The following is a 13750-nucleotide window of genomic DNA, read 5'->3' as shown; positions in this document are numbered from 1 at the left end:
CTGTCTTCCTACCACTGCAAATATCAGCACAGCCCCTCTTTCAGATCCACTTCAAGGAAAGACAGACTTGAAAGACTCTCGCCCACAGTTTTGTCTGAAGTGGCTGCCACCCTGCCGCACACACGGGGTCCAGTTGCTGGGCTGGGGGAATCCCAGAGGCGAGTGGAGGGAGCGAGCAAGACCGACCAACCGACCACTTAGCCGAGTGAGTCAGGCGGGTCTGTGTGAGAGGATGTAGGTGAGCCAGAAACCAATGGGAAAAATAGGGGGTCGTCGCTCATTTTGATGTGGGGAAATCTCAAAGGTCCTTCTGCATGCCAGGGCATTTGAATAGTTGGCAAACAGCTGGCTCGGCTCTGGGAGAGTGCCTCTTGATTCGCCTCGTCAGATGTTCAAAGATAAAATAAGGCAGCCAGCACGCCGGCACATAGCTCATAGCCTTGCAGTCGGATTTGAATGTAGATTTGAATTGTGATATCAATGTCATGGTGGCACATGCTTTGAGAAAGTACTCACAGAGAATAATTGAAAGATTCAGTGTGAAGCTTCTGAAAGTCGTAATTTAAAGTTCCAGAAGCCTGCATATTACTCTCACCATTAAAATTTAAAATGACAGCGGCCCAATTATGTATGGTTATTTTCTTAAATAAAATCGTATTTCTACTCCGAGTGAAAGATTCATTGCTGCCCACTAATCTCTGTCAGGAGAGCCAATCCCAGTCGCGTCCAGTGTCAGCAGCTAAGATGGCTCGCTTTATCCTGGAGACAATGAAGCGACTGGGGGCAGTGGAGCTGGAAGGCCTATGGAGGAGCCCGACTTGCAGGAGGTTGCTTTGCATGATAATCACCATCATGGATCCTCTCTGGTGCCAGCCTCCACACTTAACCAAATGCCAGTATAACTTTAATAGCAGCCGAGAAGCCCAAGCAAGGGCTGTAGCCCACACTTGACAAAACTGAACATGAATGACGTCAAAAACTGCTAGCTAAGAGGTGGCAACTGATTGTAAAACTAAACCACATTGAGGCATGGAGTCTTGGAACACAACTTAAAAAGCTGATAAAGGATATAATTTGGGGGACTGTTGAAAGATATGGAGCTTTCTGTCTTTTCTTTAAACTCACAGAAAATTGTTTACCAGAGAAACCCGTTTGTTAGAAGGACTTCTATGGCCATGGAAACCAAGGCATGAAAATAGATCAGTGGAAATAACAGAAACTTTTCCAGTGCAGAAACTTCAGTCTTGATCAGTTAAAAATATGGAGCCAGACTTTTAGACTATGAATCTTTCCAGCAGTTTCTTTGGTCTGCTTGATTTTACTTTATACTGCACTATGATTTGGGGAATATGGTGTAATAGTAGCCAGAATTGCAATGAAAAATTGCACAGGGCCAGTCAAGCTTAAACCATTGTTATTTATCAAAACCTTTATTCTTTAGTGTTCCCAGGGACAGAGGAGCACGTGAATTACTAATATTATGATGCATGATGTTGAATGATATAGAGTATATATACATCAATAGTAATCTAAGCAATGTCTTATAAATAATAGATCACATAATTTCTCAAAAGTTTCACAGTGTGATAAAACATTTACAAGTAGGTCTTGGTTCTTCTGAGTTTTGTCATGACTTTAGTACAGCCAGTTCTGTGGCAGTTTGCAAGTTTAATTCTGTTGTCTGGCTTTAGCCCGAGAATCTGTCCATCTTTTTGTAAAACTAATCTTGTGATATGAACTCAGTTTTCTTCCTTCTGCTCTGTCTTAAATCACCATGACTTTTACTATTTCTCCCCTTTTATTTGTGTCTCAGTAAGAGGTGTCCATCTTCCCTTGTGTAAATGGTTCCATCACTGTCTGTGCTTAGATTCTTGGTATAAATTATTTTGATTCTTCTACTTTCCACGTTTGACATCTTGTTAGCCTCGTTCTTAATAACTCTTTCTTAAATTCCCTACTCTGTTTCCTTTCTTTCAATTCTTCCCGGCTTGTCTATTTCTTCCTTCTGACTTCTCACCATTTACTCTTTAACCTCTTTCAAGGTAGATTGAGCCATCCCCAATACTATTTTCTCAGACAAAGATTATATTCTTTTTTGACAGACCACCTTTCTCACTCTGCTCTAGAGGGAGAGCAACTTCCCTAATTAGTAAATCTGGAGTAAGTAAGTGGGCCAGCTCAGCTTCCTGCCACCCCCCTTTTAGCTGTAGAAGGGCCTGTCCACTGAGAGCCACGTTCTCCCAAACCCCAGCCCAGCACTGGCTTGGCTTGTGGCAATGGCCGAGTTTTGTAGTTTAGACAGCTAGGCTTGGTTTGGCTTTCACCCTAAGCTACTTCCTTCACCCTGGCCTCAGCAGTAATAAAGGTTGTATTCAAGCCTCTCCTCTGCTTTATTTTTATACTACTTCTAAACTCATTTGGAAAGCAGGAGAGGAAGGGTGTCTCAATTTTGGGGAATTGCTTAGAAATCTAAATAAAGACAATAATGTGTGCAAGTAAAAAGTTAAAGTCCTCCTTTCCTGATCTCACTTTCCAGAGGTTTGGTTCCTCTCTCTCTCTTTCTTTCCCCACTTTGTAAGGACACAGCAAAAAAGGTGGCTATCTATAAGCGAGAAAGCAGTTAGTTCCTCACCAAGAATCAGATCTGCTATTACTTTGATCTTGGACTTTCCAGTCTCCAGAACTATGAGAAATAAATGTCATTTCTGTCACCCAAGTCATGGTATTTTGTTACAGCAGCTGACTTATTCTTCCTGATGTTTCTATGCATGTACAAATGTGTGTATATGTAAGTATGTAAAATGTTTTTACTTAAATATCACCTAACAAATACATAAGATAGCTATATATTTACATTTCTCTAAAACAAATCTTTTGTTTCATATATCTCCATATTCTCCATATATGTTTATTTATTTATATACATACACAGTTGTATTTTCCCGTCATAACACACTGTATGTTTTGTTCTGCACCTTCCTCTTTTCCCTGAACATTTTTCATGTCAGTAGAGACCCATCTTATTATTTTTAATGGCTACATAACAGTCTATGACTTGAATGGTCCTTAAGAAACCATTCTTCAACTGCTGGCCATTTAGCTCATTTCACATTTTTGCAATTACAGGTAATGCTGTAGTGAACATGGTAGGGTTTTAAATTTGTATAAACTTGTTAGTATTTCTGTAGGAAAGATTGCTGGAAGTAGACTTGCTGGGTATCTCATAACATTTAATTGATAACAATCAGAGGCTCATAGGGCTTCTCTGGTGGCTCAGACAGTAAAGAATTTGCCTGCAACGTGAGAGACCCAGGTTCAATCCCTGGGTAGGGCAGATCCCCTGGAGAAGGGAATGGCAGTCCACTCCAGTATTCTTGCCTGGAGAATTCCATGGTCAGAGGAGCCTTGCAGGCTACAGTCTGTGGGGTTGCAAAGAGTCAGATATGACTGAGCGATTACCACTAAAGAGACTCAGGTTGGGAAGAATTCTGAGAGAACTCAAGAGTTCATCGCGTGCTCCCAGGAAGGATGTTTTCTTTTCACTCTGACTTTGAAAAGTTCAGAGAATGAGAAACAATGCTGTTTATCATGAATGCCTTATAATCACTTGAAATCAACTGTGAAAGAAAAATAATAGTTATGATGCTCTGGCTGAGTGAGTTAGAAGTGAAAGACTGACTCCTAAGGTTAAATACCTTGGTGAGCCTGGTTTGCATGCCAATCAAGCATCACAAGATACAGGATTATCAGAGTTATGTCAGTTGCAGATAGTTGGATCAATTAACATTTATATAGTAGGGTAGTTAGTATCTTGCAACAGGAGGTTACTTCACTCATTTTCTGAGACTGCAGGTCTATCCCTTAAGACAGCTCTCAGCTGACCCACTGTCTCTAAGCCTTGCCTCTATCCCTAGGAAGCAGGTGACCTATTGAGAGTCTAGCCAGACTACAAAGTGAACTTAAATCTGATTCAACAGTGCATCATGCCTGAATGAATAGTTGGGCCGCCCTTCATTTTTGTCTCAAGGCTGTTTCCCTTGCAGAGAGGCACATGGCAGCTTCTTTACAAGCTGATTGAAAGAAAAGAAAAAAACATGATGTAATATGACAGAGTTGTGGGGTCCTGACCATTTCAGGTAGCCCCCTCTGATGCAGGTAGAATTTGTTTAAAATCTTTGCAACACTGTGATGACTTCTATGACAAAACTCTGAGTATTATGAACTTGGCTCCCAGAGTGGACATGTGCTTGACTGTCACAGCTTGTACATTTTCCCACTCAGGGTGCACATGGAAGCATGTGTTCATTAGAAACAAGTGCAGCGTGAGAGGTAAAGACGACCATGTTAAACAGCCAGGAATTTTCACCTAATTGCACATTTGTACAACACTGCAAAAAGGATCAGGCAGCCTGGCTGTGTTAGATCATTTCACTGCTCACCAAAGAGATTTGAAATGGACTTTTAATTATTATTGCCGATTTGCTATGGTTATATTCCTTAATATGGACATCTGATTAGGATTAATTTTCTTTAATTGATGGATAGAGCGCTTACACTTGTAGGGTTGCATTTGTTGATACATATTGGCATATGTACTGTATTGTGGTATTGGCATATGCTATGTATTGTGATTTTTTGCTGGACTACAAATTACAGGCACTTCTTATCTGTTTTAGTTTTGAAGTCATTCTTCCTTTCTTCACTTTTGTGTGGTTCTTCAGATTTGTTCATGGAGATAGAACGGGGCTAAGTGACTATTAAACACTTTCCTATATGCAGTAAAACTCATTAACATGGACCTCACTAAATTTGGAATTTATGATAATAAGGGCTTGAGTTAAAGTTTACTTTTGGATTGTCTCTGAACTAAAGCTTTGCTGAGCTAATAAATAGTGTACATATAATCACAGGGGGATGGCACTCTTACTTTCAAAAGCAGCCTTTCCTAGCACACTAGAGACAAGGCTTTGCAGAAGAGGCAATAAGGTAGTGTGGAGATGGCCTAGTACAAAGATTGTGCCACATACTAGCTGTGTGACCTTGAACGTACTTAGCTTCTCTGGGTATCTTTTCCCTCATCTATAAAATGGAGACAGTTATCTAATTTGTGGGGTTGCTGTGAGGGTTAGATTTAATGTAAAGTGCCTGGTGTCCGGTATGTGCTTCATAAGTGGCAGATAATTATTACCAATCTAAAATAATTAGTGAGCTAATTTCACATACTTCTCATTTTTTTAAGTAATGCAGGGTTCCTTGGCACTAAGGCAGAGTTTTGTTAACCTAATCTGAGATATTGCTTTATCATTCTAATTGATTAAAGGAAAACCCCAGCAGATTGATGTGGTGGTAAAGAACATGAGCTTTGGAGCCAGACAAACTGAGGTGTGAAAGTAATTCTATCACTCATTAGCTATGTGGCCTTAGGCAAGTTACTTAATATCTCTCAGGTTTTGTTTTCTAATTTGTAAAAATGGGATGGTAATGCCTGCTCCAGAACTTTTGTAAGGACGCGGTGAGATAATGCTTATAAAGTGTTCAGCCAGTGATTTTCATGTAGTAAACTCTCAAATATCAGCTGTTGCTATTATCACGATTTTTTGGACAGTAGTCCTTATGTAGACTTTTCATTAATTCAGACTTATCTTTTTCAGTTCACTTAATTAATGAATTTAATTTGAGACATAATCTCCATTCTAGATGAAAATTTTAAGTATGTAAGTAAAAAAGTTATGGAGAAGGAAAATGGCTAAATACATGGGGTGAAAGCAAAAAATAATATTTTAAAAGTGGGGGCATAAGGTCTCAAGTTAGATTTAAATTATGTCATAGTCACTTTTGTGCATAATCTTTGCATTCTTTGTAAAAGGTATTTTATATTAGACAGAACTAGAACTTTACATATACGTAGTAGAAAGTGTGGACTGGTGATCAGCTATCATTCATTGGCGAGAGAAGCAGTACGTCCTTGTTCAACTTTATTTCCATCTTCTTGCTTTTCCCTTATGTTTCATAGGCTATGTGGATGGGAAATGTAAGCAGTATAATGTCCTGCAAGGAGACTATAATCTATCCTCCCCTTAATGACAGGCTTACACAGTTTGTCAGAATCCATCATCTCAACAGATCAGACTGAATTACTTCAATGACTGGCAAACAGTACCACTTGTGGCGAAATGCAAGCAGCTAGGGGTGTGTTTGTGTGTGTGTGTGTGTGTGTGTGTGTGTGTATTAAGTGCTCTTCAGTAGGAAAAATGTATTTTACTGAAAACTCTATCCATGCTATTTTTGTAGAGGCAAGCAGTGTTCATCTTCCTTGGGGAAAATAAAAGGATTATTTTTGGGGGGATTCTGAATGATTACAATACAAATTCACAACCTTGAATGAATTTTAAAAATCAGATATTTTTGTAAATCATATGCATGCACAATGGCACCTGGTAATAAAAGCTAGAAGAGATAGAACCAATAATACTCTTGGGGCTATATGCCTTTCACTTTCCAGAGCTGCTCAATTTAAGCAGATACTTTTAGAAAAGGAAAGTCAGTTCATTAAATTGACAACCAATGGTTTAACATATAAAAATTTTCACAATACTAAATTCACAAGTCAGAAAGAAAACCTTTTGTCAGACCACATTTTCTAAGTTTGGGGCAGAAAATGTGATTGCTATAATGTACTCCCTGTTGATTAATTGTATTATTTCAGCTATTTACTGGAAGTACCTAATGGTTTGTTGTTAAGGTATGGCATTATTTGTCTAGATAGCAGCAGGAACAGCAGTAATAACTAATTTTTATTGAATGAATGCTGTATACAGACACTGCTAGAAGCTGGGGATATAGCAGAAAGCAAAAAAAAAAAAAAAAAAGACACAGCCTTATGTTGTTAACAGCAACCTATGAAGTATGTATAGATAAATAAACAAGTTCATGCCATGCTCTGCTTAGTCATGTCCTGACTCTTTGCAACCCAATGGACTGTAGCCCACCAGGCTTCTCTGTCCATGGGGATTCTCCAGGCAAGAATACTAGAGTGGGTTTCCATGCCCTCCTCCAGGGGATCTTCCCAACCCAGGGATCCAACCAGGGTCTCCTGCATTGCAGGTAGATTCTTTACCAGCTGAGCTACCAGGGAAGCCCAAACAAGTTAACAGAGCTTATATAATTTGCCCAAAGGTGTATAGCTAGTAAGTGGCAGAGCTTGAATTACAGTGCTGTCTTTGTTACAGCAGTCTACCTGTGCTCCAATATGCAGTGACTTAAACAAGCTAGAAGGAGCTCCTTGACACAGTGGGGGAGCCATTTCAGTCATATCATCTTTGGACTACTTATTCATAGACTGTTGAATAAGGCAGAAATAAACTTCTGTCTTACTATTCTGCTATCCCTTAGTGTGAGTGAGCCTCATTCATATGTCTGAAGATTTTTATAAGCATTTTCTTTAAAGTCATTCCTTAGATGTTGCACCCCTAACTTCTACTCACATCCTACTAGCCATACCTAATTGCCAAGAAGGCTTGAAAATATAATGGTCACCTACCTCTCAAAATTCAGAGGTTATATTAATAAAGGGAAAAGGGGGAGAATGGATATTACAGGACAAATTGACAGTCTCTATCATATGATAATTGAGAGCATTGTTTCAGACTTGGACAAGTGACCAATGATCTCATGACTTTGCATCCATTTTCCATTTCTTTCCAAGTAGTATATCAAGGTTGTGTGTGTGTTGTGTGTATACATATATACATATATACATACATACATACATATATATATATAGTGTGTGTGCATGATATATTTAAATGTTCAAAATACATGAGATATCATGAATATTACATGATTCTACAGTGGAACTTGGTCATCTGTAAGTATTAATTCAAAATTTCACAATAGAACAAGGCCAGTTGCTTTAATTTTTGGCAGAAAGCCTTGCAAAACCCTCAGAATTTGTCTTGCTTGCATTATTACTCTCACAAAGATCCCACACTCAGAGATCTATGTTGTAAGAGGTGTATTTGTAGAGAAATGGCTTTATAGAAATAAAATTACCTTAAGCTTTTGAGTTAGGCAGGTATTTCATACATAAATCATAAACAACTCTGATCCAGAACTTCAGGCTTTCCTAAAATTCCTGGTCTCTTCTGATAAAGTTTAGATATTTACTATAGAAAAATCAATTAATGAATATTTATTCAGTATATACTGTGTTTAGCAGTTATGTGAGATGGACCCATACACTTTTATCTGGGTATCTCCTGGGTCTACAGGTAGTGGGAGGAGATAACAATAGGTTAGACCTTCAGTACGTACACAGATCTTATTTGTTACCTGGGTGCTGCCCTACCATCTGCCCTCACCTCTCTCCCAAACCTAATGCAGTTTCTGATGAGCTCAGCTATCCATGTGGAGCTGCTTGGAAATATTGTGTCTTGCACACAGATAGTCCTCACTGGTGTCTTTCTCCTGGGTCCAATTCTTTAGATCCTGTTTCACTAGTGGCTAGATGAGGCAGATACTTTGCCAACAAAAGTATGTCTAGTCAAGGCTATGGTTTTCCAGTGGTCATGTATGGATGTGAGAGTTGGATGGTGAAGAAAGCTGAGCGCCGAAGAATTGATGCTTTTGAACGAACTGTGGTGTTGGAGAAGACTCTTGAGAGTACCTTGGACTGCAAGGAGATCCAATCAATCCATCCTAAAAGAGATCAATCCTGGGTGTTCATTGGAAGGTCTGATGTTGAAGCTGAAACTCCAATACTTTGGCCACCTCATGCGAAGGGTTGACTCATTGGAAAAGACCCTAATGCTGGGTAGGATTGGGGGCAGGAGGAGAAGGGGATGACAGAGGATGAGATGGTTGGATGGCATCACCGACTCGATGGACATGGGTTTGGGTAGACTCCGGGAGTTGGCGATGGACAGAGAAGCCTGGCGTGCTGCAATTCATGGGGTCGCAAAGAGTCGGACACGAATGAGCGACTGAACTGAACTGAACTGAGATGAGGCAGAAGGAGCAAAGAAAGGGAAAGTTTAAGTTAGAGCTGGTCTAGTTATTCTGGCCTAGGTGTTAGCTAGGCGGGTGGAGGTGGTGGCTGGGGAGCATATCTGAAGTGACCTGTTTTGCCTCACCGGCCACATGAAGTAGAGAGAAGCAGTGCAGAGGGAGTGAGAATCCTAAGAGGGAGCTGCAGAGAAACCACAGAAGCCTGCAGGTTAGAACTTTGTGTTCTTCTCAATATAGCAAAAGCACCACCCCCTTTTAAGTTGAGTTGAACCCAGTATCTTGATTCAGTTACCTTGTCTCCTTCCCTCCTTGGCTGTGGGGCTGGGGAGTGGACTAGGGGTAAAGGAGATAGAAGTAGAGCTTTGCGTTCCTGTTAGAAGGTCAACATCAAGTACTTTGGAGGCTCCATCACAACTCTTCAGACATGGCCTTTATCCCCGTTCTCAAAGACTAACAGTCTGGGAAGCTAATGTATATGAAACATGTAGTGAAAACCAAGCACTTAAACTGTGTGATATTGATCATTCCAGAGGAATCCAGATAAGGGATAAGTCAATGTGGATTTGTTTCTTGGGGAAGGCTTCTTAGATCATGTCACTAGTGAGAGGATGAAAGGAGCTAATTAAGAAGGAAGAAAAGAAGGGGCGAACAAAGACTCAGAATGAGCTTAGAGGTCAGTAGACTTGTATGTCTGAAGCACAGACTTCATGTTGGAGACTAGGAAATGAAGTGAAATAGGAAAGTGGAATACTTCAAAAATCAGGCAGGGGTAATCATGTAAGGTTTTATTATTTTCTTTCTTTTTTTAAACTGTCAACCTCATTTTTAATGGAATGAAGTGAGGATAAATTGGTAAGTGACGAAATGAATGAATAAAATATAAATATTATGAGAACATTTTAGTGTTAGAATTTGTCTAGGCTAGGAAAAGGGGGTTCCTATGCAGGACCTCAGTAACACAGGTTGCCAGGAACCAGAAGGAAGTGAAGATGAAGTGTGTGAAGGTCTGCAAGCCTGGCTTCACTAGGATTAGCTAGCAGTTCAGTCCTCAGAGACCAAGAGGATGTGATGGTTTGGGGATGGTTTCAGAGAAGGTGCTGGATCTGAGGAAAGCCAATTCAGCAGGAGATTTGGGCAACTAGAGGGTAGATAGCAGGTGAGATACAGAGTCAGGAATGGTGGTATCATGGCAGTGGGCAGTCTATTCACAGCTGAATCCAAGCCAGCAACTGGAGTCCTGCAGTAGAATCTGGGGAAAGTTGTATCAGGGTCTTCATCAAGTCGATTTTGGGTTCTGGGAAAGGTACAAAGCCTTGTTGGAAATGGGAAAGCTAGTGCAGAAGCAGTTTGGAAGATTGGGCCAGTGTGTCTAGGGTTGGTAGGGAAACCAAAGGAAAAGTGATGATGAAGCAGTTTAACGTGAACACAGTGCAGTTCAGGGCATTTGTGGCCACAGAGGACTGAGTTGCTTCTCTTTTGCCTACCTGTTGATGGACTGACGGTCATAGCTATGCTAAACCTCTTTTTTTTAAACTTTTTATTTTGTATTGGGGTATAGCTGATTAACAGTGTGGTGAGAGTTTCACGTGAACACCGAAGGGACTCAGCCATGCACATACATGTATCCCTTCTCCTCCAAACTCCCCTCCCATCCAGGCTGCCACATGACATTGAGCAGCATTCCCTGTGCGGTAAAGTAGGTCTTTATTGGTCACCCATTTCAAATATTATGCTAAACCTCTTAGGTAGAGATTTCAGGGCCCTAACTCAGGGATCATGGGATGAATGGCTGGCGTGGAGGCCCAGTGGAAGTAACATTACTTAGAAGGAGTTGAGACTGGAGCAGAGGAGACAGAGGCACAGCTAGGAAGCTGTCATAGTCCATGCAGAGGAGAATAGGCCTATCAAAGCAGGCGAATTTTAGTAGCAATTCAGAAGAAAAGGGCTCTGCAAAAGACATTTCAGATGTGACAAGTTTGTAACAGAGAAGGAAGGATCTGAAATGACTCTTGGTGGATTTTAAATGCTCATGTAGTATGACATTTTTGTGCATGAGCTGAAGTGTGTCTTAAACACATGTGCAACTACTTTGGGCCAATTTTTAGAAACCCAAATAAATAAAATAGTTAACAAATTGCGTGTGTTAAGGCTACACTTACTTGCATGTTGGTTGGCTTTCTATCCCACTGCAGTGGGACATCTCAGAGCAACAGTCGCGCTTGAGCCTGTAAATGAGTAAACATTTCTTGCAAAGACATCTTTCTTTTCGGGTGTAAGATTGTGTTGCTCATATACACATGCATGGGTATGACTGAAAAGCCTAAGGCGGGACCTACTTGCGTCCTCCCAGGCTGTTCTCACGGGGCCTCTGCCATAGAGCTGATGCTTGACGTGTCCGTACATTTTGCTTCTACCCACCTGGTTAGTTCAGAGCTTTGCTGAAGAAAGTGTGTTCCTGCCTGCCCACACTGCTTCACCATGGGCTTCTCTTTGTGTAGCTGTTGTGTCCCAGCCAGACACTTTGGTGCTTCCCGTGGAACACAGGTGGGAACGCACTGCTCACGAAGGGTAGGGCTCTGAATCTCAGGAGAGGTTTTATTGCCGTTTATCAAGGCAAAGAAAAACATGCAGAATCTTTACCTGGGTAGGGAACCTTTGTTTTTAAAATGCACAAATATGTGGTATTTCTGATTTTATTAGGCTTGGATCTGCACCTGGGGGTGGCATGGATTTCAAAGTCATTATTCAAGGTAAGGAAACAAAACTTTAAACCACATTATCACCCTGAAAGATCCTGGCTGTGTTTTTGAAATGTTGAACTAAGTAATTTTAGCAATCAGCAAAAGACCAACCATTGTACTTCTGAAAAGTTGTTCTTTGTAAGGCTTAGATTAATAATTTGTTTCCGTTTTGTTCACAGGTGTACTGTCTGTTGGGTGGAGGTGGACCAAAGACCTGCTTCACTGGATACCGACTTCAAATCACCTTTCATATTTTCTTGTTGGAAAGACAACTGTTGGAGAGTCTTCTTGTTATCATCAGCAAAAAAATGGAAGCAGATCAAGACATTAAGAACGCCACAGTGGCCAGCAGTTAATGATGCCAGAGTAATGCAAGCTTTGGCAAAGGAATTTTTCAAGACTGTGTGCTTCACCAGCCAGGAATCAGGAAAGGCTGAACTATCCTTTTTGTCTCAGCTGTTTCTTAAATCAATGCAACCCCTCCAAATTAAAGTGAATTGAAACATTCATTGCCTTTTCAACTTAATTGAGTGCTTACTATGTGTGAATCACTGTACAGAATACGGGAGGGAAAATGACGGAGGCAAATAAGATGTGGTCCCTGCCTTGAATGTATTTACAATTAGTTTCAAGACACAGTTTTTTTTTTGTGGGGGGGTGTTGCTCCCAAGTATGTCCCTAAAATAGGAAGCGATGCTGGAGTGGGTAGTCTTTCCCCTCTCCAGGGCATCTTCCCAACCCAGGAATCAAACCCAGGTCTCCCACATTGCAGGCGGATTCTTTACCAGCTGAGCCACAAGGGAAGCCCTAAATTTCTTTAATACAAAACAAACGCTTAATGTGGGTAACTCAGGGCGTCTTAATTCCATTTTTTTGGTCTTCTGATAGTTAGGACCCAATTTATTGATTTAATATACATTCAGTAGGCTTTAGAAGTATTAATACATTATAGTTGAAGTAAATTTGAATAAATCCCTTTCCCCGCTTAGGTGTAGACTGTATATTGGAGAAATATATTGTGTTCATACATTTCTTGGGGAGCTGGGAGGTGAATTATACCTGTTGTCTCTATAGGCCTCTGCCTCCCATGCCCTCGAGGCCTGCCATTCTGAGTGAGTTATTAGCATAGAGAAGGGAAAGGTTTGGCTCAAACTTGTGCGTGCTGCTCATGGACCCAAGAAAGGGCAGGGAATGTGCAAAACAGACCCAAGCAAAAGCTCTGTATGAGAATCTGGCTATTTCAGTATTCGTTGCGTTGTTGTCTGTATTCCATAAATTGGATGACTATATAATTTTTCCAAAAAATTATTTCTGATCTGGGAATAAGTTATGATTTTTCCAGTGTTAAGATGCTAATATGACTGTAGACACATAGTCTGTGACACATTTTAGTATGTATGAGCCAACAATAGACATGTCTTTGTCTTGAGTAATGTCCACATCTGAATTGAAAATGTGCCAGCTTTTATTTCTTTAACATCATCAACAGACTTCTTAATTAAGCTGCCAATACGTGCCATCAATAGCATTGTGTGCTGTGTGTCAAATGAATTGTGTAAGTGCTGTTTCTTTCTTATTTAATAAACAGTGTTGCTCCGTGTAAAATGGATTTAAAGTATTCTTTTAATGGAGCATTATATCACTCCCTAAAAACTTTGATGAGAATTCTCAAATCATTCTTTTTCATTTAATTTCCAAAAACTTTTATTTGGCTCCTCAGTAAAGAATAAACATAATCTGACCAATGACTTTAATTATATGATTCATCCTTAATACAATGCATTGTCTCACCCCTAAACTCCTGATAGTGATACTGGATATTTGATGTGTCACTTTCAGTTTGTGTAAACCAACTTCCATGAAGTCTGAGTTGTGAACTTGTATGGTACTAGACTAGATGTTTATTTACTGTTCTGGGAGATCTTCTAGAGGGACCACCTGTATATTCCTGTGCCTAGGACAGTGCCTGGTGCATAGATACATGTTCAGTGAATATATGGTGA

The 13750-nt window shown here is 40.4% G+C and overlaps 1 protein-coding gene across 1 annotated transcript in view; it reads left to right on the top strand.

Moving 5' to 3' along the window:
- LOC145510938 (uncharacterized) overlaps positions 1–13352 on the top strand; it is a 157108-nt gene extending 143756 nt beyond the window's left edge. Inside the window, exons 8-9 of the mRNA XM_081503113.1 lie at positions 11707–11756; positions 11927–13352. The gene's annotated coding sequence lies outside the window, so the exon portion shown is untranslated. The remainder of the gene's footprint in view (positions 1–11706; positions 11757–11926) is intronic.
- Positions 13353–13750: the final 398 nt, after the last annotated feature.

This window comes from Giraffa tippelskirchi, chromosome 6 (genome assembly GCF_054371585.1).
Source record: "Giraffa tippelskirchi isolate mGirTip1 chromosome 6, T2T-mGirTip1v1.2.pri, whole genome shotgun sequence".
Classification (NCBI taxonomy): Eukaryota; Metazoa; Chordata; class Mammalia; order Artiodactyla; family Giraffidae; genus Giraffa; species Giraffa tippelskirchi.
Note: the sequence above shows the minus strand (reverse complement) of the source record. Positions and strands in the feature narration are given on the sequence as shown.